The sequence below is a fragment of the Typopeltis vanoorti genome, chromosome 21, assembly GCF_054136105.1.
Source record: "Typopeltis vanoorti isolate ZY-2024b chromosome 21, IOZ_Tvanoo_1.0, whole genome shotgun sequence".
NCBI classification, from domain to species: domain Eukaryota; kingdom Metazoa; phylum Arthropoda; class Arachnida; order Uropygi; family Thelyphonidae; genus Typopeltis; species Typopeltis vanoorti.
The window spans coordinates 54629627-54656536 of record NC_143569.1 but is presented as its reverse complement, the minus strand read 5'-3'; positions in this window follow the sequence as shown (position 1 = coordinate 54656536).

The following is a 26910-nucleotide window of genomic DNA, read 5'->3' as shown; positions in this document are numbered from 1 at the left end:
TTCAGATTAACTAGGTTGCTTTCGCTCTGTTCAAGGATACTATGAAGGTCAGTCTTCGAGGCGTTTATTATAGGTGATCTTAAAGCATGTGATGTTTGAACTCCGCAAGGTCTATCATATGAGTAGGACGAGTGGAGTGTGCTATCATCAGTGAAACTATGAATAGGGTTTGCAGTGAATAAGAGAAAGTGATTTATAAAAATCAGGAAGAGGGTAAGCGAAATGACAGTTCTGAGGGATACACATAAACAGGAAGTTTGAGGAGAGAACATCATCAACACATTACACGTAGGGATCTGAGATAAAACTGGCAATCTATTTGCTCAAGGACGAAGGCAATCCAAATGATAGTAACTTGTTGAGAAGCCCTCGATCAAGAGATATTTTCAAACGCCTTGGAGATGTCAAAAGCAATGGGACAGGTTTCTTCAAATCTTTCCATGGAATGGGTTCAGCCAGAAGATCTGTGGATGTGGATTGGCGAAATCAATACTGGTTGTCACTAATTAGATAGCAGTTATCAAGATGTTGAAGAAACTGGCTGTTGATAACCTTCTCCATTACTTTAGACAAAAGTGATGTAAGAGCAACAGGTCTGTAGCTTGATGGTAAATATTTATAGCCATTTTTGAAAACTGGTTGTATGTGAGCTTTCTTTCATGCTGAAGATCTAAGTATACTTTAGTGAATAGATGTTAGAGAACAGGCGTTAGTTCAGGAGTACATCTCTTGTGCACAATGGGTAGAATTTCATCGTTACTGGCTGTTTTGTAGTATTCAAAATATTCAAGATTCTTCTGATGTCTTTCTGGTGGAAGGTCACAGGCGGCATGAGATGTAATATTCTAGGCAAGGAAGGAGTTAATTTGCAATGTTATCTATGTAGGTGTTGGAAGAGAAGAATGAAACCAAAATATTAGCCTTGTCTTTAGGTGATGTTACAATGTTAACGTTAGGATGAGACAGAGGAGAAGCACAGATGGACAAAAGTTGAACCCAGCGGCTTTGGCGAAGGAGCAGAACGAACTCGCTGCTTGTGCCAGTGGCACAAAGCAGCGAGTTTTCTGCTTATGTCCTTGTTGAAATTAGACCTTGCCTTTTTAATGGTGATTTTACAAGTATTGCAAGCAACTGAATAAAGGTTACACGTTTTTCAGAACAATGTAAAAACTATGGTTCTCCAAAAAGTGAGGAACATGAACAGTGAGCAATGAATTTCCATTTCAATATGGATTGATGATGACGATCAACCTGTCTTTCATCCATTACACGGTGAAAGCATCTCCCATTGCAGGAGGGTTGGCTTTACTTCTCCCATGTTGACCCAGTTCATCTTGGGAGAGTGTATATATATATATATATTTGGATGAATGAATGTATGAATGTGAGAAACAATGACAAACATCCATGCCCTTGGCGGGATTCGACCCCGCAGCCTCTTGACTAGAGAGTGGATATGCTAACCACTCGGCCAACCAGTATGGATCATTTCTGTAAAAAGATCATAATACTCGTAATTATTTAGATCTGAAGAATACAAACAGTAGTCTGACCGATGAAAAGAAGAGTGGGAGTCACGTAAATCCTTCGACTTGGCATAGTTGTAATCCTCGTACATACGAGGTTTTGAATTGCTGAAGGAAGGACGGAAGAGACGAAACTTGGATAAGTGTTCTGAATTGTCAAGAGGAGCAGTCACCTGAGCACCTGGAAGGAGAACTAATTAAGAAAAGATTTTAAAAAGTGTTGGATGAGTGAGAGGATTGTCAGGAATTCAGCAAGGAATGAATGGTTTTTTAAGTGATTGCTTACAGCAAAAATCTCCGCTTCTCTTCCAAATCGTTTAGTGAAATATGAAAAAGGAAGTCAATTAGAATTATGGACATTGAAAGTACCAAGATGGATGACGTCAATGTTTGGAAATTTTGACTGTATGAAATCTAGCTTTAAATATAGGAATTCAAAAAGTTCAGAATATTTTTCTGAATTGGGAAAACGGTAGAAGTAGCAGATGAATTAAACAAAATGGGGAAAAGAAATTTTAAGAGAGCGCAGGTCAAAAATGTGATGCGAGATTCTAGGTTAGATATTCTTTGACAAATACCGCCCTTGTGTCGGAAGAAATCATAAAGGGTGTAATTTGGAACAGTTAGATGAGCTCTTGTCAATTTTTGAGGTTCAGTCGGAAACAGATTTGGATGACTGAATATGATGATGCACAGCATAAGTTACTGTTGATACCACGGATGTTGGTAAAGTGAATATGAAAGACTTTTTGTGTGTGATTTTTAAGTTTAATTATTTTTGGGGAATTTTATAAGAAAGTTTATTTATTTATTTTTCTAGTTGAACCGCAGAGACACTAATGCCTATTTAGACTTAGATTCATGTTCAAAGTTTCAAATATCGAAAAAAAAAAAAACAAGGGAAGGGAAGGGAAACACGCAGTGGGTGAAGATACAGAGAGCGTATGTAGTTTCCAACCACAGCATGGCATCGATAGTGCTCCCCCCTGCATACCATTACAAGGACTCCCTTTAGGCACGATCTGGCAGTTTAGTTGGCAGTGAGAATATGAGCCATTTGATCAGGAGGCCTCCTAAAAGGCTACAATCTGGTTCGGTTCCACACACTAACTGACGGCCAGCCTGCGGATCTGCTTTACTGCTGTATCCTCGTATAATTAATGCATGTATGATAAACTAAGAGATAAATTTATCTACAATTTTAAAATAAATTTCATGCATTTACTTATTATATTAATCATCGTTATTTTCTGCGGTATTTATAGGTGTTTAAGATCCATGACCTTGCTTAATTAGCTTTCGTAACCATAAATTTAGAAATAGATCATTTGTAAATATACACTGTACATTATAAATAAATAAGTGTATATTTACAAATATACATTTGTAAATATACACTGTATATATTCTTGTGCGAAAATTGCTCATCTTTTTCTTGACTAGTTTGCTGATTGCGGGACGAAAAAGCCGAGTTTCTAGGTAGAAAACTCTTAGACTTCCATACGAGACCACTAACTCACTTTTAGGTGAAAAGCCCTTATAAAGGTTCTTCACATCCTGGACGGAATTCAAAACTAAGTTTCCAACTCGTCAAAAGCGACTGCTTTATAGGGGATGATGTATTTATTCACACTATAGAAAAAAAATCATTTTCTTTGATCTCTTAAATTTTGGCATTATTGAACTCTGTAATATATTAAAAGTTCCTAAAAAATTGTATCTTCATCTAAGATTTCTTCCTCATCCTTAAACTTGCAATGTTGATCTAGTAGTACAAAGGTATTATTTGTATAGTGCGAAAAGAATCATTTCATTTGCCTTGTGTTAGATGAATCGAAATGCACCTATAAATCTAAACTCCAATGAATCAAAATGTTGCTCTAAATTTAAATTCCCATCAAACAAAATGCACCTCTAAATTTAATTCCGCGTATGAATCAAAACGCACCTCTTTCAAACAATTTTCTTCCACATTATAGAGAGATTTTATTTATTTATTTAGCGTATGATGATACAACGACCATGAGGCCCTTTTTTACAGGGAGGTATGGTACCATCTCAGTCCTCCCTAATTTTATTCGGGCTCGGGACGGGCATAGCTGACGAATAAGGCCTATAGCTGGGTCTTAAGTATTCCTGACTGTAATCCGTTTGCGATCACGAGGCCGGTTTGCCTGCTCTGGGGACGAAAAACCCGAGTTTCCGGGTGAAAAATCCCCCACTTCCGTATGAGACCAGCTAACTCATCTTTAGTCGAAAGAGACCAGATAAAGGTTCCTCACTAACCTTTATCTGGTCGGGAATCGAACCCAGGTCTTTCCGACCAAAGGGCTTCGTCTATATATCGACTGAGCTACGGAGGCTCTGTTATAGACAGATGAAACGTATTAAACAGTAATCACGTTCTTTCTCATCACATGCAGTGCATTTTAAAATCTATCAACAGGTAGTTTTATTGCTCCCTAGATAAAACAATTTCAGGATTTTTTTCTATCATTGGTAATAGTTTCAAATTAATTCTCTGTTTTCATAAAGTGTACTTTATCAACATACTTAAATAACTTGCGAATTTTCTCAGAGAAATGAATTCTTCTTTTAAATAAGGACAAAAGTGTCTCTCATTTATTTTAAAATAACTTCTTATAGTGTGTGTGTGTGTGTGTGTGTGTGTGTGTGTGTGTGTGTGTGTGTGTGTGTGTGTGTGTGTGTGTGTGTGTGTGTGTGTGTGTGTGTAGGGAGGGTTAAGTTGTTCTGAATTACTGCCAAAACAACGAGACTATGAGGGTAATACATTTGTCTGTTACATGTGTTTTTCTGGAGAATTGTTTCCTATTTTTCATAAGATAAAAATTTTCCGATTTCCGATGAAAAATTCCGGAGATCCGTTAACTCACCTCACTTGAAAAGCACTTTTATTGGTTCTTCGTGTAGGAGACGGAATTCGATCGGATCCTATCAACCAAAGGGCAAGTTCGATAATGACTGAGCGATGGAGGCGCTGGGGAATCAGGGAATCAGATTAAATGGTTTACATTTGGACCATAAATGATGACACAAGCGTTGGCAGGCAACGCTTCTTGTTTTTATAAACTTAGTTGAAAGCGAAGAAATAATGAATGTTTAGAGTTAATGAATGAATAGAGAATGATCATTGATAATTCTAAACATTTCTATAAAATTATCAATGGACAACATTAATAAATTTTCGGGAGGTTTAATGCACTATTCTAAACATGGTATAATTTATAAGGTTAGGGGATTTGGGAATTGTGGCGAAGTACTAGTAGCCGCATTACTGAAAAATGAAGTCTTGAACAGCAAAGGATGCCAATTGTGTTTAAAAGGTGAAGAAAATATTGATGGGACAGATTTAAAACAGGAATGGCTAGAAATAAATGTGAGTTGACAAAAAAGGTTGTGTCCTGTGTGGTGATTTGTGTATTATCAAATGTTAGGGAACGTGAATTAGACCATATTTGAGAAAAAAGGCAGGTTCATGTAGCATTTGTGACTTAATTGTTATCTCTTCAATGAAAAAAGAGTATGAAAGTTTGTGTTTATAGAAAATATTGAAGCCTGGATGTCTTGTGCACTTCAAGGCTTGCCAAATGAGTAAAAAGAAGATGATCCATCATTAATAAATATTGCTTTATTCATTCGCTATTGTTTGACAAACACACACACACACACACACATTTATAAAACAATCATTAAAAGTAATTATAATTACTTTTAATGATTGTTGCTACTGCATACTAATACCGATAATTATCGGCATTAGTATGCAGTAGCAAGACGTGCGCGTTTTGCGGCATTTATATACGTAGCGATATCGGCATCATATACTGGGAACATCAGAGGATGACGATGATTTTTATTTCCAAGCATCCGCTTTTGATACCACTGATATATAATACTTTTTTTGCTTTGCGGAAAAGTGTTTTATTCAGGAAAGGATCAGTTATTATTATGATGATGATTTTATGATATTAATATCAGTTTTATCATTTTGTACCGTACCGACATTAATCTATTTAATTTGTAGGATGCACAGAAAGCATACGTTGTTATAGCGTATCTTAGTATATTTTGGCATAGTGCTTTGTATATTAGTGTTTTTAGGCGTCTGGGAACTATGTCTTTTAACCTATAGAGTTTGCCACTTATTGTTCGGAGTTTACTGTGTAGATGGTTTATGTGGCTATTCCAGTTCATATCTGCATCGAAGTAAATTCCAAAGTATCGTACTGTTTCGACCTGAGTGATTGCAGTGGTTTTGCTGTTCTGTGTGTTTTTTATGTTGGAAAGTGGATGTTGGATGATTATATATTTGTTATCAACTGGTCGAGTCAGTGGATTTCTGAATATCATTAATTTTGTCTTTTCTGAATTTAGGTGTATGGAGTTTTTCGAGGGCCAGTCTATGATCAGATTTATGTCATGTTGCATATTTGTTTGGGCTATGCTTGCGTTATTATGGATGGATATTATTGCTGTATCGTCTGCGTATTGGAATATCTTACCTTTGAGTGGTAGCTGATTAATATCGTGCGTGTAAATGTTGAATAGAGTTGGGGAGAGTACAGCACCCTGTGGTACTCCACAGGTTACTGGTAGCTCTCTGCTTCGGTTTGATCCGATACGTGTGATATGCTTTCTATTTTGGAGGTAGTTTGTAAACCACCTGTGAAGAGGCCCGTCTATTCCAACATGCCTCAGCTTTTCTAACAAGGTTTGATGTGTGAGTGTATCGAATGCTTTGGTTAGATCTATAAAGACTACCTTGGCTATTTTGTTTTTGTCTACGGCGGTATTAATAACGTCTGTAAAGTCTTCCAAGAGAGATGCTGTTCCGTTATTTCAAGGTATTTTGAAGGTAGTTTGTAAACCACCTGTGAAGAGGCCCATCTATTCCAACATGCCTCAGCTTTTCTAACAAGGTTTGATGTGTGAGTGTATCGAATGCTTTAGTTAGATCAATAAAGACTATCATGGCAATTTTGTTTTTGTCTAAGGCGGTATTAATTACGTCTATAAAGTCTTCCAAGAGAGATGTTCCGTTATTTTTCTGAAAACCATATTGTGTTTTGGGGATAACATGAAAGGTCTCTGTGATCTTTTCGGAACAAAGAGAATATAATGACCTTATATACATTGCAATGTCAGAACACAAAATACCGACAGCTAAACATTTATGTCACTATGCAGCTTTGCTAAAACATTATTTCGATGCCAACTACAGGACAGTCAGAAATACATACCGTATAACAAGACCTCGGACAACTAATTATATCACATATAAATACAATAATCACTACGGAAAGGCCACGCGAAACTTCTACATCCCAGACATGATAAACAAATTACCTTTTGAATACAGAAACCTTACAAACTACAATAGCCTGAAAAGAGCTCTAAGGCGATACTATGAACAAGAAACACGCACCCAAAATACCATACAAACTTAATGAAACACAATATATTCGTTCAGGCTCCCAGTTCAGCGACGCATCAATACATTCCAAGTTATTCTGTGTGTGTGTGTGTGTGTGTGTGTGTGTGTGTGTGTGTGTGTGTGTGTGTGTGTGTGTGTGTGTGTGTGTGTGTGTGTGTGTGTGTGTGTGTGTGTATGCGCGCGCGCGTGTGCGTGTGTGTGTGTGTGCGTGCGTGCGTGCGTGCGTGTGCGTGTGCGCTCGAATTTTTCAATCATAGATTTCGTAGTTTCCCAACACAGCAAAAAAAAACCAATAAATAATAACCAACTGGTGTCATCCTCAGATAAGCTTACATATAAGCTTCGAGGATGAATGCAGAGAAATTAGTTCTCATCCAAGATGTATCATATGTAACCAAATGCATGTTATGTACGTATCACATGTGAACAAATGTAAGTAATGTATCATGTAATCAAATGTATGTAATAACTGTAACAAAAGTATGCAATATAGAGTGATTATATCCATTGATATTGTATATATAGAGTGTAAAATTGCAAAGAAACATCTGTGATAATCATCATTATGAATATTACAATAATATATGTTGTAAACAGTTATTGTTATTACTATTATTAAAAAAAACTTTATGTACGAGAAATTATTTGTTATGCATAATTGTGTTCATATAATGTATGTAATTTATCTGAGAAATAATAATAAAAAAAATACTTTCAGATAAAGGATGAACTACTGTCAGCTAATCATTTCGATTTTAAGTTCAATATTAAGACTGTGCTGACCTATCGGATAAGATACTGTGTGATTATTCAAAACGACCGTCGAAAAATGCAAGTGAAGTTAGTTAAGTTAAGTAGTTAAATAGACCAAATTATAAAGTTGATTAATTGGCTTCAGGATGCCTGATTTTCGTGACCCTGTTTATAACATGTGCCACGTTACTTAGGGTCCAGGATCACTCAAGATTGGATACGGAAGGGACAGAGGGTATATAGATAAAATAAGGAATTCCGGTTGGCGTGATTATATACGAAATAAATATGCTACAACACAGCTGGGGAGACGGAGGGAAAAAAGGATACGAATAATTCTTCACAGACTGGATCACACTGACATCCCAACAAGAATAACAAAATGTTGAATTGCATTTCAGCATCGCAACGGATCACGTTTATTATGGAGCTGTAATATTTTTGTCTTGAAAGCAGTGCAACATTACTATGCCAATGTCTTCAGGACCATCGGATCTTTTATCCAAACCTTAGTTTCAGAATTAAACAAGCTAATATATATTCCTGTGATGTGGTGGCAGAAATATAATGGTTTATAGCTGCATTTCCTGGTATAGACTCTGACGGGACTTCGGCCGTAGTGTTTAAAAAGATGATCGACGCGGATATCACCCATGAATGATTTGACTTCCTACATTGCGGCAGTTTTAAGAGAGTAGACCTTCAACAAAACAGCCATACTACAGGCGTTAATAAGGAAATAGTAAATGATGTAAAAAATCTTGACTAGAACATGTGCCTAAAAATGGCACATGGACTTCTATCATACTAAAATAAGAAGAGTCCAAAATTCCTGATGTACCTACTGGAGAGAATATTCCTGAAAGTGTGAAAAGTAGGTCTGGACCAGAAAAGCGGATTTTAGGTTTCTTCATGGTTAAATATGTAGATGGAGTCAAATATACCATCAGGTGAGGATGATTCTTTATGTGCGCAACAAGATGGAACTGTGTTTTGAAATTTAATATTAACTGAGTTAAACCGGATTGAATTATACTGTGATATCTATATTGGACTAAAATTTCGGACATTTTCTAATGACAGATTCGAAGATATTACTACTGTTAAATTCACATTACTCCTCATACCTTTTCACGTAATTTTTGGCAGAACAATATATGTATATTGTCATAAGAAAATCTGAAGTTGAAATATTGCAAACCGAAAGTGTTATAAATTCGTAAACAGAAATTATGAAATAAATAACATTGATATATCAGGGTCATTACGTGGAATTAAAATGTATATACCTGAATATACAATTCATTCTTAAAACGATTCAGAATTAATTTATTTGAATTTCTCCTAAAAGTCAGAGATACTGATGCATATAATAAAAAGCAAAAAAAAAAAAAAAAAATGTTCAGTAACAACTTACAATTGAATGAGTTGCGTTGCTGTCTTCTGAGAGGCAGATAAAAGTTACTTCGTTAATCCCAGGAAACGATGTAGTGAACGAATGTAACAAGAACGAGTTATATATTGGCTGATTGATCAATATGAACCAACTATTCACAAACCTTGCTCTTGGATGTATCTAAAAACAAAAACAACAAAATTTCTTTTGTTTGTTTGTAGAATTGCATACTTCAGTTTATTGACTACGTATATAAGACAAACATTTAATCAACTCATTTATATAACTAAATAATGTACTTCATTTAATTAAGTAATTAACTAATAATTAATTCATTAAATTAAATAAACAGCTATGAGAAAATTTATTTAGTTAACTAAACATTTAATAATGAATTCACTAATTATTATATTAATAATTATTTGCTAATAACAAATGATATGTTAATTAAATAAATATTTTATTTTTAGTTATTTAATTAAAAATTATGGCGCATTTCACAAGATTCGATTTTAAAAAATCCCTCCTTACTTTATTGGAACGTTTAGGACTCTCATAAATTTTATAGTAAATAATTATATCTCTTATATATTTATAATAAATTTACCAACTAGTAAGAAAGTCAATATACTGTTATGTCTACTCTTAGAGCTACGTTTAATTTCGCGTCTAACACTAGTTAGAAAATTAAATAGTTTTACATTATTTAAATATGCAGTGAGAAGAGAGATGTTTTTGTTCTTACGATGCAGAAAGTTGAAAATAATCGAAGAATGTTTTTTAATTTCCGGAACAAAACTAATAAACGATGATACCGTATTATGGTTGCACTTTAAAATAACAGCTTATGATTTTTAATAAACGACTGATCTATTTGGATAAGTCGTCTGCTAAAGAATCATACCGAAAGAGAGCGCTTTTTGAGTACAAAATCATAAATATGAGTAAACATTATTTAAAACAAATTCACACTAGATTTTGTGTGAAGCAAGGGAAGTCTGTGATTGATATAAACGATATGTTAACACGAAAATTCAAGATATGTTAACGATACGTTAACACGAAAATTCAAGATCAGGACAGATTACGATTTAAACACTTAGAAAAACTTCCGCGACGATGAACTTTCACACATGCCATTTAATAGCATGCGATGAAAATTGAAAATAATTTTGTTCGAACAAATAAATATTTAGAAACATTAATAACCAAATGCGTCTTTTAAATATTTTCTTAAAATTGCTGGTTAAACTGTGAGATGTTGAATTATTATAATTACCGTTTAGCTATTAATATTAATTTTTACAGGTTCCCGTTTATGAAACTTTATTTTGGAATTCTAGCATAAACCGAATTACCTATCCCGTAATGCACCAGTCCAGACATTTAAGGGAAAAGAACTCATTCCACAAATTATATTACAGTGCCTACACACTTCATTTATTCATCGTAACATGTAATGTTTTGTTAACGACTCAAAACAAATTGTCAGCAGAGAAATACCGCAGTATTTCGAGGGGAAGTAGTTTTTTTGAGGTACCGCTTGGAGGCCTGATGGTATAAAAACGCACCTGTTTGAGGATATTGACGGAGGTAGTCAAGTTGTCACACCAATAGAGTACAGTGAATTTGATTTTATCACGAACTTCTGGATTTAACACGTTCATTGCCAATCACGCGATATCGCGTAACGCGAGTTCTCACTAAACAGCCGATCACGCGTTATCGCGTGGATCGGCCGTTTGGTGAGAACTCCGTTTGAAAAAAAAAATAAAAAAAATTTGGCCACCACACGAAATTCCAATTTTCAGCTTGGCAATGAACGTGTTAAAGTGAATGGACTGTTAATAATATTTATGTATTCAACTCCTGTTTCATCATCCAACAATTGTATTGACATTCCTCCCTCATATAATCTTCCAAGTTCGGAATTTGGCAATGCAGTGGCTGTGAAAAATAAAAAGGAAAATTATAGTATTCATATTTGTGAAAAATTATTTACATTATTTAAATTATGTAAAATAATTCTTCATTTACAAGTATATGAATATCACATTACTTTCATGCAATTTTTGTTGAAATATATAGACTATTTTCTTCTGAGAACAAACGTTACATAAGTAGTAGGGGAGGCGGTAGTGACCAAATGCTTCCGGTGGGAGTGGCTTTCCCCTGAGGGTATATGTGTCAATGGCTTCAGGTTGGAGTTTCTGACCAAATGCTTCCGGTGGGCGTGGCTTCCTGACGTCATTGTGAGTGACGTCATGAGTTTGGAATGTTTGGAATTTCCATGTGGGCAAGTGTGTGAATGGCTTCAGTTCTTGTGTTTTGGTTCGCGTATGGGATTATGGGTGATTTTTTTGGTTCGCCTATGGAATTATGGGTGATGATAGAGATAAGGATTCGTGTTGTGATTGGTGGGACACTTTAAACCAAATGCTTCCGGTGTGTGTGGCTTCCTGAGTCAGGAATTTCCCTGGGAGCATATGTGGTCACTGGCTTCAGTTCTTGTGTTTTGGTTCGCGTATGGAATTATGGGTGATGGTAGAGATAAGGATTCGTGTTGTGGGTGTGTGTTGTTTTCAGATGTAGATAAGTGACGTCATTTGTTATTTGTAAATAAATAAATGTCGTCATTTGTTATTTGTAAATAAGTGACATTATTGTTTTGAATGGAAAGGGAAATATTAGTGGATAAGTAATCGTGTTGTCATTGGTGGACACTTCTGACCAGATCAAGATCAAGATAAGGTAAGGAATCGTGACGCGAATGTTTGTTGTTATTGAGTTTGGAATGATAATTTAATTTAACTATATTCTATGTCACACAAACATACAGTTTTTTTTTTTCTTCTATAGATGGTTGTACTAATTTTCCAATACATTTTGGGTATTTCTTTCCTGTTAAAGTGTGGGAATTCTTAGAGAAAGTCGTGATGGCTCTCGTGTTTCGAGTTTTTCTGAATAATTAATTATATACTTAAAAAACCTGTCCTTAAACACACATACACACACATATACATATTAGATATAAAAAATCGCTAATGTATCCATGTTGATACTCTAATATATACCCTATGATTATTCTTATGGAAAAAAAAAAAAACTATTCAGTATTAGGATTACGCTTACCAAACAACATGCGATCAGTTATGTTTAAGTTAAAAAAGTACTTATAGCTTTCCAGATGACTCTTCGAAATTCGAATATTCCAAAATAGTTCAATTTTATATCCACAACACAACACAAACACAAAAACCACAAAGAATGAAATTTCTGTAAATACTGTAACCTGAACTAGTTACTTCGTCCTTTAGATTACGGAGTGTAGATGGTGAGGTTTCGTCATTGCAAGATCCCCCAGCGAGCGCTTTTCTTCAAAGGGGATGACATGAGTCACATCCGTAAAGTGGGGTATTGTTCAAAATGCACCATTTCCTCAAGTTTGGATATTTCTCAAATACTTACATATGACTAAGGGATTAGTATCCACATGTTTGAATGAAAATTATTCATTCTTCGTTACCGTCGGCATTCATCGGTGTAGTAAATTAATGCTTACATTTAATGTTAATTTAGATTGCTGTTAGAGTATGGAATTCAGACAAGTGAAATTATTATTATTATTTTTTTTTCAAATTGATTGGTTATTTTCTGTATTTTACTTTTAAAAGTCATATTCTAACAATAACTGAATAGAATTAATAAATATATAAAGTATATGTGAATTTATTTTCCAACACTGAATATTTCTCATTAAGTCTTTTACAGAAGGTTTTCTGAATATTCCAATTGTTGATTAACATGTATTCACAGAACACAAACACAAATCTGAAAAGAACATTTCACTTTTTCATTATAGCTTACTGTGGCTAACATATATTCACACCACAAAACACACAAAACATAGGAGTTGATAGATATTTCTGTAAATAACCAGAAAAGCTAGTGGACTACTTAATTTACTTTAGTATCCGTTTGGTTCTCTGTATTAATTCTTTCCCACGGTGTCCATCCTCGGTAGGAAGCTCTATGCGCTGTTTTGTTTAGGGTAAGTGTTATTTCCGGTTTCGAATTCCGATTGCTGTTAGAGTATGGAATTCAGACAAGTGAAATTATTATTATTTTTTTTTTTTTCAAATTGATTGATTATTTTCTGTATTTTACTTTTAAAAGTCATATTCTAACAGAATAACTGAGTAGAATTAATAAATATATAAAGTATATGTGAATTTATTTTCCAACACTGAATATTTCTCATTAAGTTTTTCTTAAAGTTCCCCAAGCTAAGTGGGAAACTCTATGCGCCGTTTTGTGTAGGGTAAGTGTTATTTCCGCTTTCGAATTCCGATTGCTGTTAGAGTATGGAATTCAGACAAGTGAAAATTTTATTTATTTTTTTTTCAAATTGATTGGTTATTTTCTGTATTTTACTTTTACAGGTCATATTCTAACAGAATAACTGAGCAGAATTAATAAATATATAAAGTATATGAGAATTTATTTTCCAACACTGTATATTTCTCATTAAGCCTTATCCGGTCGCCTTTTGTTGTACGTAGGTGAGAAAGCGTGTGTTTTGTTTCGAACTTTTGGTTTCCGCTGGGAAATTACCAATATAACTATTAATTTTACCTTCGATTCCTTGTGCTCTTAACCTATTTCTGTAAGTAGAATTTATTTATGAATTATTTTCCCACACTGTTAGTTTTCATTCATTAATCTTGTTTGTAAATAACGAACAAATAAGACTTTTCATTCAATGAATCAAAAAAAAAAAATTCTCTGGTTACTTTGTGGCATGAAATTTCAGAAGGAAAAAAAAAAAAAAAAATGTTATCTTCCTTCTTAAATTTGTATAACACATCTACGACACCCAATTTGTTCATTTAATTTACACATTTTATTGAATGAAATCTTATTTACAAATTGTATTTACTGAATCTAACAATACAGATAATAAATAAATTGAAAAATACATCAAAGTTTCTTCCATGGTTGTGGAATTGCCATCGTATGGTTTTGACAATGTGATTCTCATCTGAAAGTTAATTTTCATTTGTGTTTGTTTGTTGGGAATTTGTTACTGTAGTAGTAAAATTAAGGGTTGCATATTTATATTTCGAATCCAATACGTATACTTCAGAGAATTATTAAAAGTACAGAATCTTTCGTTATGTTTCCAAAAGCATTTAAAACTACACGTTATGTTTTCACGTTTCGGGCATCCAATTTCATTTAAATCAAGAACAGGTCTCCCTATTAGCTTCGTTAATGTTTTTGATTTTTCTCTTCCTTTGGCAAGTAATATATGATATTTGCATGTTGATTCTATCATCCAAGCTCTTAGTTTGTCCAAAGCTAGTGAACCAATTTCCCACTTCAGCTGATGGTTATATTTTATTAACCAAGAATTCTGTTTTTTAACTCTTTCAGGTAATTCTTTCCAACTACAAGGTGATTTTGTCACTGCATATCTTACACTAATTCCATCAGAAATACAAATTTCTTTAGTAAATAAATTTGAACTCCTGTTCAACAAAAATTGTACATCAATTATCCCAATGATAACTGAAAATTCGTATTTCCCACCCACTGTCGATTTTTCATAATCGTTTTCCTTCATTCTTCTTCTTCGATTACTTCATATGGCACCACAAATAAATAGTTATTTATTATTATTTCACTGATTATTAGCTCTGATCGTATACTTTATGGTAACATTCGTTTACAAAATTCTAAACAATTAGAACTTTTCACAAAGAAACTTTCAAAGAATTTGTGGCTCACCCATTATTTTAGCATTACCAAACACAAATCACAAAACAGCAGCTGCAGTATTCCAAAGTCACTCGACTCTCTGGTATTTTCTTATAGTACTGTTTACACTTACCATCCCCTACCCTGACCGTTCCTTCAAAAATGAACCTTTTGTGCAGATGACTCAACGACATGTTTTCACATGCTGTTGGATATACTGTTGGTGTGTTTTTATCTTACATTGTGTAGGGAAAGGTAAAATTTGTATATGTGTTATCTGTAGAGTACAAACATTTTCTCTATGCCAAACTTTAAAGAAGTGTTAAACTCACGTTTTGTTGGTTTAATAGCTGCTTCTCTCTCTCTCTCTCTCTCACTCTCTGTAAAAATAACCAAATTCTAACAGTTTGGATTTTCGATTATGTGAACGATTTGTTTTCAGATAACTCAAATAATGTCAATAGGTAGCATTAGACAATTTCTAAAATAATCAATACATGGATTTTCGTTTTCAACACCTTTTTTTTTTCCTGTCCTGGCATTTATTTCACAGTTGTGATTTTTTTAAAATAATTAAACAGAATTGCATTAAGATATAAAGTTGTGGATTTAAATATCAAGATCTAATCAGAATAACTGAGTAAAAATTCACCGTGGAAAAACACAACAACAAAAACACATATCTTTGTTCATTTAAGTTTACAAATGCACATTTTATTTTGCTGAAATACTATTTACAAGTATATTCACTGAGAAAAATTCGAAACATGTAATTACCTAAAAATATTTCACAATATTTAGTTTAGACTCTTAACATTTTCCAAAGAGTTCAATGAATAAAATTTTTGTTACTCACTGTTTCTTGGTTACATTACATCAAAATAGCTGGTCACACAAAAGAATTTTTAAATCAGATACCATGGTAACCACACTTCCATACGTTTGATATTGTGTCAGTCTGGAAATGACACCATGCCTCGCTAAACATTCTGTGTATTCTTTTGTCAGCAAATATACACAAACAGTTTTTGTAAAATGTTCGTAAATGTCCCAAAATAAAGAATCTTTATCGAATTGGATAAAATCTTGAAAGTCTAATTTTACCATTGATGAATTTAAATGTTGAGCGATAATTTTTCCCATTAAACGGACAGATGGTAATTCAGTTTCCAAAAATAGTAAATGATTATCAATGTCGTACATTTTTGTTGAAAATCTCTCAGCTTCTTCACAACTAATAGAAAAAACCTTACTTCCATCAGCTCCTGTATCATCAAGTATTAGTTCCCCATCTTGGTATTTCAGAATATAACAATCACCAAGGTCCATTTCATAGTCAACTCTTCTTTGCAAGTAGCCGAGGATATCAGACCACTTCCTGCATAATTTTTCCCATGTGGTCCGGGATAAATACATCACAATGTACGTGTCTTCTAAAATAATAATTGGTTTCCATCCTTTTAAAGCTAGGTGAAGAGTTTTGTCTCGTGCTATTTTCCTGAAGAAAGAAAATTTCAATGACTTTTGTGGCTCACCCATTATTTTACTTTACTTTACTTTCCTGGATACTAATCACCACAACACAATATGATAACTTCACAGGATGAACGAATTGTCGTAACTGCAAAGACACTTGACTCGTTTATTTTTCCTTATAGTACTGTTTACCTGACCTTAACCCTGACCGTTCCTTCCAAATGAAACTTTTGCACAGATGATTCACGGACATGTTTCTACATGTTGTTGGATAAACCATGACGACAATGACGGATGTGTGTCACCCTGGGAAAATTCCAAGATATCTTATCTCAAAAACATCACCCACAATTCCATAGCCAATCAAAACATGACAACAATGTCGTTATGTGTTTGGATATTTCTGGGGAACATATGTCTCTCATACTGTGATATCACAGAGGGTGACAGATGTCTTCCTTGCTATGCTCCCCCACCTAACCCCATCACCCTAGTCTCTCACCATCCCCTCTCCTCCAGAAGATGTCTGCTCAGCCTAGTGGAGATGAGCGAGCTCATCATTTGCGGATATCTTTTAGTGATGTCACCTCCAATCGATACTGATAACTTTTTGGGAAAAAAAAAAATTAAAAAACTGGTTTTTATGATAACTTTTTAGGAAAAAACGCGTTTTTTATGAAAACTTTTTTAGAAAAAAATAAAAAAACGCGTTTTTTTATTTTTTTCCAAAAAAGTTTTCATAAAAAACGCATTTTTCCCTAAAAAGTTATCATAAAAACCAGTTTTTAAAATTTTTTTTTTTTTCCCAAAAAGTTATCAGTATCCATTGGAGGTGACATCACTAAAAGATATCCGCAAATGATGAGCTCGCTCATCTCCACTAGGCTGAGCAGACATCTTCTGGAAGAGAGGGGATGGTGAGAGACTAGCGTGATGGGGTTAGGTGGGGGAGCATTGCAGGGAAGACATCTGTCACCCTCTGTGATATCACAGTATGAGAGACATATGTTCCCCAGAAATATCCAAACACATAACGACATTGTTGTCATGTTTTGTTTGGCTATGGAATTGTGGGTGATGTTTTTGAGATAAGATATCTTGGAATTTTCCCAGGGTGACACACATCCGTCATTGTCGTCATGGTTTATCCAACAACATGTAGAAACATGTCCGTGAATCATCTGTGCAAAAGTTTCATTTGGAAGGAACGGTCAGGGTTAAGGTCAGGTAAACAGTACTATAAGGAAAAATAAACGAGTCAAGTGTCTTTGCAGTTACGACAATTCGTTCATCCTGTGAAGTTATCATATTGTGTTGTGGTGATTGGTATCCAGGAAAGTAAAGTAAAGTAAAATAATGGGTGAGCCACAAAAGTCATTGAAATTTTCTTTCTTCAGGAAAATAGCACGAGACAAAACTCTTCACCTAGCTCTAAAAGGATGGAAACTGATTATTATTTTAGAAGACACGTACATTGTGATGTATTTATCCCGGACCTCATGAGAAAAGTTACGCAGGAAGTGGTCTGATATCCTCGGCTACTTGCAAAGAAGAGTTGACTACGAAATGGACCTCGGTGATTGTTATATTCTGAAATGCCAAGATGGGGAACTAATACTTGATGATACAGGAGCTGATGGAAGTAAGGTTTTTTCTATTAGTTGTGAAGAAGCTGAGAGATTTTCAACAAAAATGTACGACATTGATAATCATTTACTATTTTTGGAAACTGAATTACCATCTGTCCGTTTAATGGGAAAAATTATCGCTCAACATTTAAATTCATCAATGGTAAAATTAGACTTTCAAGATTTTATCCAATTCGATAAAGATTCTTTATTTTGGGACATTTACGAACATTTTACAAAAACTGTTTGTGTATATTTGCTGACAAAAGAATACACAGAATGTTTAGGAGGCATGGTGTCATTTCCAGACTGACACAATATCAAACGTATGGAAGTGTGGTTACCATGGTATCTGATTTAAAAATTCTTTTGTGTGACCAGCTATTTTGATGTAATGTAACCAAGAAACAGTGAGTAACAAAAATTTTATTCATTGAACTCTTTGGAAAATGTTAAGAGTCTAAACTAAATATTGTGAAATATTTTTAGGTAATTACATGTTTCGAATTTTTCTCAGTGAATATACTTGTAAATAGTATTTCAGCAAAATAAAATGTGCATTTGTAAACTTAAATGAACAAAGATGTGTGTTTTTGTTGTTGTGTTTTTCCACAGTGAATTTTTACTCAGTTATTCTGATTAGATCTTGATATTTAAATCCACAACTTTATATCTTAATGCAATTCTGTTTAATTATTTTAAAAAAATCACAACTGTGAAATTAATGCCAGGACAGGAAAAAAAAAAAGGCGTTGAAAACGAAAATCCATGTATTGATTATTTTAGAAATTGTCTAATGCTACCTATTGACATTATTTGAGTTATCTGAAAACAAATCGTTCACATAATCGAAAATCCAAACTGTTAGAATTTGGTTATTTTTACAGAGAGTGAGAGAGAGAGAGAGAGAGAGAGAGAAGCAGCTATTAAACCAACAAAACGTGAGTTTAACACTTCTTTAAAGTTTGGCATAGAGAAAATGTTTGTACTCTACAGATAACACATACACAAATTTTACCTTTCCCTACACAAAGTAAGATAAAAACACACCAACAGTATATCCAACAGCATGTGAAAACATGTCGTTGAGTCATCTGCACAAAAGGTTCATTTTTGAAGGAACGGTCAGGGTAGGGGATGGTAAGTGTAAACAGTACTATAAGAAAATACCAGAGAGTCGAGTGACTTTGGACTACTGCAGCTGCTGTTTTGTGATTTGTGTTTGGTAATGCAAAAATAATGGGTGAGCCACAAATTCTTTGAAAGTTTCTTTGTGAAAAGTTCTAATTGTTTAGAATTTTGTAAACGAATGTTACCATAAAGTATACGATCAGAGCTAATAATCAGTGAAATAATAATAAATAACTATTTATTTGTGGTGCCATATGAAGTAATCGAAGAAGAAGAATGAAGGAAAACGATTATGAAAAATCGACAGTGGGTGGAAAATACGAATTTTCAGTTATCATTGGGATAATTGATGTACAATTTTTGTTGAACAGGAGTTCAAATTTATTTCCTAAAGAAATTTGTATTTCTGATGGAATTAGTGTAAGATATGCAGTGACAAAATCACCTTGTAGTTGGAAAGAATTACCTGAAAGAGTTAAAAAACAGAATTCTAGAATTCTTGGTTAATAAAATATAACCATCAGCTGAAGTGGGAAATTGGTTCACTAGCTTTGGACAAACTAAGAGCTTGGATGATAGAATCAACATGCAAATATCATATATTACTTGCCAAAGGAAGAGAAAAATCAAAAACATTAACGAAGCTAATAGGGATACCTGTTCTTGATTTAAATGAAATTGGATGCCCGAAACGTGAAAACATAACGTGTAGTTTTAAATGCTTTTGGAAACATAACGAAAGATTCTGTGCTTTTAATAATTCTCTGAAGTATACGTATTGGATTCGAAAATATAAATATGCAACCCTTAATTTTACTACTACAGTAATAAATTCCCAACAAACAAACACCAAATGAAAATTAACTTTCAGATGAGAATCACATTGTCAAAACCATACGATGGCAATTCCACAACCATGGAAGAACCTTTGATGTATTTTTCAATTTATTTATTTTCTGTATTGTTAGATTCAGTAAATACAATTTGTAAATAATATTTTGTTCAATAAAATGTGTAAATTAAATGAACAAATTGGATGTCGTAGATGTGTTATACAAATTTAAGAAGGAAGATAACATTTTTTTTTTTTTTTTTTTTTCCTTGTGAAATTTCATGCCACAAAGTAACCAGAGAATTTTTTTTTTTTGATTCATTGAATGAAAAGTCTTATTTGTTCGTTATCTACAAACAAGATTAATGAATGAAAACTAACAGTGTGGGAAAATAATTCATAAATAAATTCTACTTACAGAAATAGGTTAAGAGCACAAGGAATCGAAGGTAAAATTAATAGTTATATTGGTAATTTCCCAGCGGAAACCAAAAGTTCGAAACAAAACACACGCTTTCTCACCTACGTACAACAAAAGGCGACCGGATAAGGCTTAATGAGAAATATACAGTGTTGGAAAATAAATTCTCATATACTTTATATATTTATTAATTCTGCTCAGTTATTCTGTTAGAATATGACCTGTAAAAGTAAAATACAGAAAATAACCAATCAATTTGAAAAAAAAATAAATAAAATTTTCACTTGTCTGAATTCCATACTCTAACAGCAATCGGAATTCGAAAGCGGAAATAACACTTACCCTAAACAAAACGGCGCATAGACTTTCCCACTAAGCTTGGGGAACTTTAAGAAAAACTTAATGAGAAATATTCAGTGTTGGAAAATAAATTCACATATACTTTATATATTTATTAATTCTACTCAGTTATTCTGTTAGAATATGACTTTTAAAAGTAAAATACAGAAAATAATCAATCAATTTGAAAAAAAAAATAATAATTTCACTTGTCTGAATTCCATACTCTAACAGCAATCGGAATTCGAAACCGGAAATAACACTTACCCTAAACAAAACAGCGCATAGAGCTTCCTACCGAGGATGGACACCGTGGGAAAGAATTAATACAGAGAACCAAACGGATACTAAAGTAAATTAAGTAGTCCACTAGCTTTTCTGGTTATTTACAGAAATATCTATCAACTCCTATGTTTTGTGTGTTTTGTGGTGTGAATATATGTTAGCCACAGTAAGCTATAATGAAAAAGTGAAATGTTCTTTTCAGATTTGTGTTTGTGTTCTGTGAATACATGTTAATCAACAATTGGAATATTCAGAAAACCTTCTGTAAAAGACTTAATGAGAAATATTCAGTGTTGGAAAATAAATTCACATATACTTTATATATTTATTAATTCTACTCAGTTATTCTGTTAGAATATGACTTTTAAAAGTAAAATACAGAAAATAACCAATCAATTTGAAAAAAAAAATAATAATTTCACTTGTCTGAATTCCATACTCTAACAGCAATCTAAATTAACATTAAATGTAAGCATTAATTTACTACACCAATGAATGCCGACGGTAACGAAGAATGAATAATTTTCATTCAAACATGTGGATACTAATCCCTTAGTCATATGTAAGTATTTGAGAAATATCCAAACTTGAGGAAATGCTGCATTTTGAACAATACCCCACTTTACGGATGTGACTCATGTCATCCCCTTTGAAGAAAAGCGCTCGCTGGGGGATCTTGCAATGACGAAACCTCACCATCTACGCTCCGTAATCTAAAGGACGAAGTAACTAGTTCAGGTTACAGTATTTACAGAAATTTCATTCTTTGTGGTTTTTGTGTTTGTGTTGTGTTGTGGATATAAAATTGAACTATTTTGGAATATTCGAATTTCGAAGAGTCATCTGGAAAGCTGTAAGTACTTTTTTAACTTAAACATAACTGATCGCATGTTGTTTGGTAAGCGTAATTCTAATACTGAATAGTTTTTTTTTTTTTTCCATAAGAATAATCATAGGGTATATATTAGAGTATCAACATGGATACATTAGCGATTTTTTATATCTAATATGTATATGTGTGTGTATGTGTGTTTAAGGACAGGTTTTTTAAGTATATAATTAATTATTCAGAAAAACTCGAAACACGAGAGCCATCACGACTTTCTCTAAGAATTCCCACACTTTAACAGGAAAGAAATACCCAAAATGTATTGGAAAATTAGTACAACCATCTATAGAAGAAAAAAAAAACTGTATGTTTGTGTGACATAGAATATAGTTAAATTAAATTATCATTCCAAACTCAATAACAACAAACATTCGCGTCACGATTCCTTACCTTATCTTGATCTTGATCTGGTCAGAAGTGTCCACCAATGACAACACGATTACTTATCCACTAATATTTCCCTTTCCATTCAAAACAATAACGTCACTTATTTACAAATAACAAATGACGACATTTATTTATTTACAAATAACAAATGACGTCACTTATCTACATCTGAAAACAACACACACCCACAACACGAATCCTTATCTCTACCATCACCCATAATTCCATACGCGAACCAAAACACAAGAACTGAAGCCAGTGACCACATATGCTCCCAGGGAAATTCCTGACTCAGGAAGCCACGCACACCGGAAGCATTTGGTTTAAAGTGTCCCACCAATCACAACACGAATCCTTATCTCTATCATCACCCATAATTCCATAGGCGAACCAAAAAAATCACCCATAATCCCATACGCGAACCAAAACACAAGAACTGAAGCCATTCACACACTTGCCCACATGGAAATTCCAAACATTCCAAACTCATGACGTCACTCACAATGACGTCAGGAAGCCACGCCCACCGGAAGCATTTGGTCAGAAACTCCAACCCGAAGCCATTGACACATATACCCTCAGGGGAAAGCCACGCCCACCGGAAGCATTTGGTCACTACCGCCTCCCCTACTACTTACATATTAAAATACTTGGTTGAATTGGACTGGATTCAATTTGTTCAGAGTTAATACCAAGGCAACTAAATTAGGAAAATGTACTGCGTATGTGCATTGTTTGTGTTTTCTATTTTGCGCGTGATAAAGGAATCGATTGTTAATATAAATTTATTTAATCATAAATAAATTTAGTTAGCTAGTTTTAAAATAGGTTAACTGTACAAATAGAAAAAAAAACGAAAGTCGAAAAATAAATACAGTAAACACTACTAGCGAGTGTATAAGTGGTCATGAAGTTTACTCGCGAGGACATGTTCAAGTTAACGAAGGCTTCGGTGGACCCAGCAAAGAATCCTTTTTGATGGAAGGAGAATTAACACTGATTAAATAACCAAATGAAAGCAAACAAACAAACAAAACACCTCAAAAAAGAGTACAAAAGCAATGCTTGAAAAAATAAAGATGAATGACATCATACACTGTTGGCTTTGGTCGCTTTAATGGTGCTGTAATTGGCGTCTTGAGTAATTCAGTATAGCTACAATTATGCTAAAAAAACAAACATAAAATATAATCAAGCGTATTATGTCTCTGTTTAATTGTGCCTATTCTTCTGCTGATTTACACGAGGAAACCTTGCAACAACCTCTCTATGAGACGGGCTAAACTGGCCTTCAGTTGTAAAGCCATTATAAAGGTTCCTCTCCTCGTACAGAGATATAGACTGGAATGAAGAAAGATCACATTCGCAGAAAGATAGAATTTATACATCTGTAAGAGATAATTACTTAAGGCTGCATATGATGGAGGCCACCAGGGGGTGGGACGGTATTAGACTTGGTCAGAGGATCAGAAGTGCTATTGATAACTAAGGTAACCAACCACATTGCCTCCAATTGGTGAAAATGACCATGCGGTCTTAACTTGGGCGATTGTAAAACATTGGGAAGATTCCGTCAAGAAGGGATATATGTGGAACTACAAGGCAGGTGATTATGACAAGCTTAGGAAGAAGCTTAAATTTGTGCCATAGCATAAAGCACTGCAGAGTAAGGATGTTAGTAGTGCATAAGATATAGTTAAGGATCATTTAGAGGAAGCATATTGTATACATACATTGTATACATTTGAATTGTAATCAATCAGACAGGAGTTAGATGGATGAGTAATATCATTAAGCACGAGCTACAGAAGAAGAAATTACTATGGAGGGTATATAATGAGAAAGGTGATCAGCAAACGCACGAAGAGGACAAGACTCAGGCAAGGAAGGCAAAATCAGATTACAACAAGAATCTATCTAAGCAAGCCAAAGGAAATCACAAAGATATCTTTCGTTATGTGGCAAGTATGAGGAAGAATGCCTACTGAAAATTAGACATAACGAATGATGATGATCACAAGGCCACAAGAAGCGGATAAAATAGTTGAGTTACTGAGTGACCACTTTGTAAGAATATATCTTCCCAGTGATGTTACTGCTTCAACCTATGTGACAGACACTAATGCGGGAACAGAGGTGAATGAATTGGAGATCCTTACGATATTGCAGAATCTCAATGTAAATACAGCTGCGGGATTAGATGGGATATCAGCTAGGATTTTGCGAGAATGTGCAAGAGAACTTGCAATGCCTTTTACTAAGTTGTTTAATTTGTCTCAGCTCTGGTAGAGTTCCAAGAGAGTGGGAAGAGGGCAAAATTAATCCCTTTGCATAAGGGAGGTTCTAAGACTACAGTGTTAAATTATAGACCAATCCAGCGGCGGCTCGTACATAAGCAATGCGACACTGCAGCATCCCACAAGTTAAAAATGAAAAAATTAAATTTTGTTTGTGTTTATAAATAATAACAATGCTTACAACATTATATAAATGCAATACAACATGTTAAAAGTTACAGCTTATGTTTCGACAGTGATTGAATAGTTAATAATTGGAATTGTTCGATTAACGCTTTAGATTACGACACAAATGCACTGCGATCTAACGCGGTGTCAGAATTATCGTACCAATTGCAGCTAGATTCGCTGATATTCGTTTACGCTTGTCATTGCAGGTTATAAGTGATTCAGACACTGCTCATTTGGGCAGTGTCGCTTACAGATAAATTGTATGCATGCGCGTTTTATTTCTGTGACATACGAAACTTTTATTATTGGTGTTTGTTCGTGGCGAGGGTGAAATATTTTTAATAAAGCAATTTTTTAATATCTAAATTTATTTATAAATAAATTGGTTAGTGATTAGGAAAAAAAAAAGATTTTTTTTCTTTTTATTTTGTATATACAGCACTCCCACTTAAAATTTTTGCCGGCAGCTACTGGACCAATCTGTATTTTAGGCAAGGCGCTAAAAGTACTAGAAAAATTGCTCGAAAGAGAGAATTCAAGAATGGGTGGATAAAAATATAACACTGTATGAAGGGCAACATGGCTTTATGGAGGATTGGCTATGCCTTAGTTATTTACTGTCTTTATATAATATAGTAACAGCTAAGTTGGGTAAAGGAAATGGCTACACTATGATTTTGTTGGATTTTGTAAAGACATGTGACAGAATACCACACGGAACTCTGTTTTGCAAATTAGAACAAATGGGGATGGATATGAAGCTGGTTTAGTGGATGGTTTCTGGACAGATATCAGAAAGTGGTATATGAAGGGGATAGAACCGAGGCGAAAACAGGTGACTACTGGTGTGCCTCGAGGTTCTGTACTGGGACCATTGTTATTTAATTTGTACATAAATGATATAGGAAATAACCTGAAACTGAAATCTGAAATTGCAATCTGATATAACCTGAAAATAACCTCCACATCGCCTTAATCAAGGCGATGGGGAGAGTTTGCAGGAGGATTTAAATAGACTGTCAGTGTGAGCAAAATACAATGGGTTTCAATTTAATGTCGAGAAATGTAAAGTTCTGCATTTCGAGATAAATATATTACAAGTCTTGTATCACATTGATGGCACTTTATTCCATGAAATAGATGAAGCCAGAGATTTAGTGGTGTGGTGGTTAAAGTTTAGAGGACATATTGCTAAGGTTGCTAACCTAGCACATAAGATTACTTGGCTATTGAACAACGCATTAACATGTAGAGATAAGGAAGTTATTATTCCTCTTTATAAGGCATTGATATGCCCACATCTGGATTACTGCTCAAGTGCTCCCCTGGGTTTCTTGGGAATGAAGAAGCGGTGGAGAGGATTCAGAGGCTAGTGACCAAGATGGTGAGTGGCCTTGGAATTTTCCTATTTGGATGGATTGAGGGTGTGTGGATTGCAGAAGTTGGTTGATAGGAGAAAAAGAGGGGATATGATAGAAACATTTAAGTGGGCATCCCTGCACATTGAATAAATGTGTGAGTAGTAGGGTTGTGAGGAGTGGATTATTTGCTTGAAGAGTTGTGAATGAGTGGGTAGAGTTAGTTGTGAGTGCTTAGCTGTTAATGGGTTCAAAGAGCGGTATGATAGATTGTGTGGATAGATTTGGTCCCCCACGATGAGTCTTCGGACTCCATGGAGATGCCTTTTTTTTTAAAATAATAATAATAATAACAAACCTGCCTCATTTCCAATATTGTACACAACTTCAGTTCTATTACATACTTTGCGTTGTCTGTATGCTTTATTCTACATGGTTTGCCATGCATACGCAATATTCGAAATAAATTGGAGGGGCAGTCTAGTTTTTTAAACATTTAGATACACGAAGTTTTTAATGACTTGAAATTTTGATTCCTATTTAAAGAGAGAATAAATGAAGTTTTTACCAAGTCCTTTAGAATATATATACAAAATATCCTTCTTGTATTGTGAACTAGAATCATGAATGGTCTGGAATACATTTTCCAGCGACAAATAAGATAAGCCTCTGGAATCTGTAAAAAAAAATATCACATTTACTTCAAATGAACGGCAACATTTTATTTATGTTTAATTATTCTATTTGAAGGGCATTGAATAAAATATTGAAAGACTATTTTAATATTAGTATAAAAATATTTTCTG